The sequence below is a fragment of the Panthera uncia genome, chromosome A2 (genome assembly GCF_023721935.1).
Source record: "Panthera uncia isolate 11264 chromosome A2, Puncia_PCG_1.0, whole genome shotgun sequence".
Classification (NCBI taxonomy): Eukaryota; Metazoa; Chordata; class Mammalia; order Carnivora; family Felidae; genus Panthera; species Panthera uncia.
Window position 1 is genome coordinate 44203002 of NC_064816.1, and position 4785 is coordinate 44207786.

Sequence of the window (4785 nt, forward strand, 5' to 3'; positions counted from 1 at the left end):
CATTCAGGCACTATCTGAGAATGAGATCAACACCTTATGGGTAGAACAGGAGAAGAACAAGCTTCACAGGGAGTGAAGGGAACCAAGGTGAACAAAGGCATGAAGGCATGTCCAGGATATGGTATACAGACCAATACTGCTGTGGAAGAGAGGTCCTCAAAGGCTAAAAGTGGACAAGACAGAAAATTAGTCTAGTTGGAGTACACCAAAGGCATCAACGATCATAATAACATGAGGGGCAGGGGGCATTTCAAATTTTTAAAGATATGGCATGAGTTGATCTATGGTTTCAAAATGAAACAGGCTATGCATTAGTTTCTCACTTCCATAACAAATTACCACAAAATGAATTGTTTAAAACAACAAAAGTTTGTTCTTTCACAGATCTGGAGGCCAGAGGTCCAAAGTCAAGTGTTGGCAGGGCTGTGCTCCATCCAAAAACTATAGAAGAAAATCCTTTCTTGCCTCTTTCAGCTTCTGGTATCTCTAGGCACTTCTTGGTTTGTGGCTATCAGGCCAATCTCTGCCTTTGTCTTCACAAGGTCTTCTTATCTTCCCCCTGTGTCTTCTCTTTGTCTCTTATAAGGACATTTGTCATTGGCCTTAGGACCCACCCAGAATCCAGGAGATCTCACCTTGAGATATTTAATTATATGTGCAAAGACCCTTTTCCAAATCAGGTGTCACCATTCAACCCACTATACGCCACCATAAGAGGGAGTAATATAGAATAGTTTCTGAAAGCAGACCTATATAGGTGGCACAGAACAAATGTGTGAAATGCTGACAATAAATATTTTATAGGGTCATTTTAAGGATTAGAATAATAATTTCTACCTAGGATAGCTAGCATAGCATCTGGTGCATAGTGAATTTTCAATTAATCATAGCTTATGTTAATAGTACAAAGGACCAGGGGCATCTGCGTGGCTTAGTCAGTGAGGTGCCTTTGGCTCAGGTCATGATCTTATGGTTCATGGGTTTGAGCCCTACATAGGACTCTCTGCTGTCAGCTCAGCGACGGCTTCGGATCCTCTGTCTCCCTCTATGTCTACCCCTCCCCCACTAGCACTCTCCCTCTCTCAAAAAATAAATAAATGTTAAAAAAAATTGAAAAGAAAAAAAATAGAGTATAAAGGACCAATATTGTGTAAGATCTATTAGGACATATAGTTTAGGAGTTAAATGCATACACACAGAGTTGAGAGATGAATCCCCTGGGTGCAATTCTTATATGCATAATGACTTGTGTGACCTGGGTAAAGTGACTTACACTTTCAGAGTTTTTAAATCTGAAGTTTGTCAATGGAGTTTATAATATTAACTACACAAACAAGTTGTTATTAGGGTTTTTTAAAAAGTGATGTATGTAAAATTCTCAGCCCAATGTCTGGCACACAATAAGTCAGCTACTTAATGATTATGAGGATGACACAGAGGACCACATCTGAGAAAGTCTAGTCACTCATACCAAGAGACCTAGTGTTTAGAGCACAAATAAAGCACTTTTATATGTAATATCTCACTTGGGTCTCTGACAAATTGTTTGTCATCTTATTGTTTTGTGGCTCTGCCATGGGCAATAAGACTACGCCTTCCAGATGCTCAGGGAGAGGCCTGCTCCCTGGACCATATTTCTTACCAAGTTAAATACAAAGAGGAATTTCTGGTAACTTTTGAAGAACAAAAGGGCAAAAAAGAAATGTAGGCCCCATGGAAAAGAAAACCTGTATGTAGAGTCCTGTAACTCTTTCCATAGGCCTGAGAAGCTTTCTCACTCCATCTCTTACCATTTTCTTCTTTGTTATGATCCTCATAAATGAATCTATATGGAAAAACAGATCTGGTCAACCAATACCTGCTTGGGCCAGAGGAGCTACACAGAGCCCCACTGTGAGCAGAAACTAACATGATACTCTGATACTAGAAGTTCTGTCTCTACTTCAACAAAGTGGAGGGGCTTTGCTCTGAAACAAAATTAAAACAATCAGAAGCTAATTAATTGTCAGAGTGCCCATGCAAAGCATATCCTGGGCAGCTCTTGTCCTTTCCATTTTATGCTGGGATCAGTGAGGCAGAAAGAAGAGGCCAAGGTGAGAGCATATGGTGAGTCATAGACAACTTGGTGGAGATATTCAGAAAGCCTTGACACTGTCCTGGGAACTCTGGAGGCTTCCAAGTATGAAGATGACAAGCTTCTAAAACAAACACAGCTTAAAATATTCCTAGAGACACAAATCATAGAGATGCATCATCTCAGGAGGAAAGAGAAGTAAATTAAATATGCTTAAGCCATACTATAGAAATATTTTAATGATTCAGATCTAGTTAAACACATTGAGTGATCTATTGGCATGAGTGAGACAGAATTAAGAAATGGTACAGATGGATCACATTCCTTTGCAATGAAGAAAGCCCCGTAACAGAGATGCCATTGAAATGGGATTTTAAACAATCTATGTCAGGTCCCTTCCTTCTCATTCAGACACAGCCACTCCCTTCATTGAACTCCTTCTAAAATTTCTAACTGCTCTCCTTGTCCATCTCTAATTTTAACCCATTCTTCTTACATCCATCATTTTAACATTCTTCCTAAAAAAACACAAGTGGATAATAGACTGGAATAAAATTGCACACATGCCAATGTAACGAGATAAAGGAAGGGTGATAGAGAGGGAGACATAGTGAGTACATAGACCTTTCATCTTTGATAAAGGTCATTTATTTCCTGAAGTTGATAAACCTAGAAAATAGCTAAGGCATATTAATTATAGATAAAAATAGAACCACTCTAAGAATTAATTGAGAGTTTTTCTTGCTATATCCTAGGGGACAGAGAGTTCTCTGAGATCTCTCTTATCAGGCACTAAGCTCATTCATGAGGGTTCCACCCTTGTGATCCAATCACAGCCCAAAGGCCACACCTTCAAATATATTCACACTGGGGATTAAGTTTCAACATATAAACACATAAATATGGGGGCGGGGGAGAACTTTCTTACACCACTTTCTCTTGCCTTTTCTGCAAAAAGAGGAGTGGCCAGTTGTGGAAACCAGCTGCGAGGCCCTTTTCCTCCCATTATTTTTCTTCCCATTTCTTAGATAAGAAAGAAGGCCTGGGGCACCTAGGTGGCTCAGTGGTTAAGCATCTCTCTGACTCTTGATTTCCGCTCAAGTCAAGATCTCACCGTTTGTGGGCTTTGCTTGGGATTCTCTCTCTCTCTTTCTCTCTCTCTCTCTCTCTCTGCCCCTCCTCCACTTGCACATGCACTTCTCTCTCTCTCTCTCTCTCTCTCTCTGTCTCAAAATAAATAAATAAACATTTAAAAAAGAAGAAGGCCTGAAATATGCAGGCCATTTTTCCAGGCCACATGAAAGATCTGCTCTCAGCCTCTTCATCTGGTACCTGTATGCCTTACAAAGACAGTAGTCCCTCAAAACTGCCTGAAATGTTGAATTAACTGCACTTGAGTGTGGTGAGAGAAAATTACAGTCAAGTTTAAGACAAAAGATCTATTAGCTTTGTGACCTTGAAGAAATCACTTTATTTGTCCAATTCAATTATCTCATCTGTAAAATGGGGATAATAAAACTTACCTTGGCTACCCTGAAAGCTAGTTTTGAGAAGTAATTGAAGACACATAAAAAGATACGGAACTTAGAAAGTGTAACATAAATATAAACTAATGAAACAAGTACATCTGTTATGTCATCAGATCTTTATAACAAGTCCACAATGTGGGCAAAAGTTATTATATCCATTCACTGATAGAAGGTGGAGAAAGAAAAGGAAAAGGATTAAGCTATTTGCTTAAAGTCTCTCAGAAGGTTGGTTACCAAGCCAAGAACAGTACCCCTGTCTCCCTTACCCACTGGCTGTCACCTGTGCTGGTTATTCTCTCTGTGGTATTTCTCCATATTCATTCTCTGGCCTTCTGTGCACCACACAAGTTCCTGTTTCCTCTGACTTCAGGTTGTACTGGCCAATAGAAAGACCAGACTGTGGTAGGAGAGAGTGTTTGGGGTATTCTTCCATTCTTCTCTCCCTGCCTTAGCACTGTGGCCCTGGCAACGGCTGGATCCCTCTATAATTCCAACTCATATCTAGAGTCTCCTTCCACAGTGATAGGTCTCACGGGGCTCCAATAACATTGGGTCCCCACGCCATTCTTTCCTCTTCAGGGTGTTTACCAGGTAGTAAACAGCTTCCTTACCACTGCTCATCCCTGATACCTCATCATCTCTTCTTGGGTGCCTCGGCCCTGCCTACACATCTCTAAATAGTACCTTCTTTAAATTCTCTGCAAAATTCCAGTTAAGCAAGCCTAGGTTCCTAACTGATAAACACTCTTTTTCAAACTGTGTGTTCATAGGCTGCCAAGAACACTTTTACCACCTTGTTTCCAATTCCTCTTTCAGCCTTCTCCTTCTCTCTCCCCAGACTTCTTCCATAGAAAGCCACAGGCCACCTCCATTCTCCAGGCAGTAACTCACCATGGGCCTGCACTGCTCTTTCCTAATTCTTTTTTATTAATTTAAAAGCTGATAAGCCCTCTCCTTAGCTCCTATTCCCCCATCCTCTCTTCTTCTTCTTTCTCACACTTTGTTTCCCCACAATAGAGAATTTGGACAGTTGACCTGTCTGCAGTATACTCTGGGTTGAGAAATGGCAGTAAAGCCCTCTCTGAGTTTTTTTAAACTCTAAATTTGTAAACTATCTTAAAAAAAAAAAGTAAAGTAATTCTGCCTAAAAGGGATTAAAAATATTTACCACCCTATCAATTT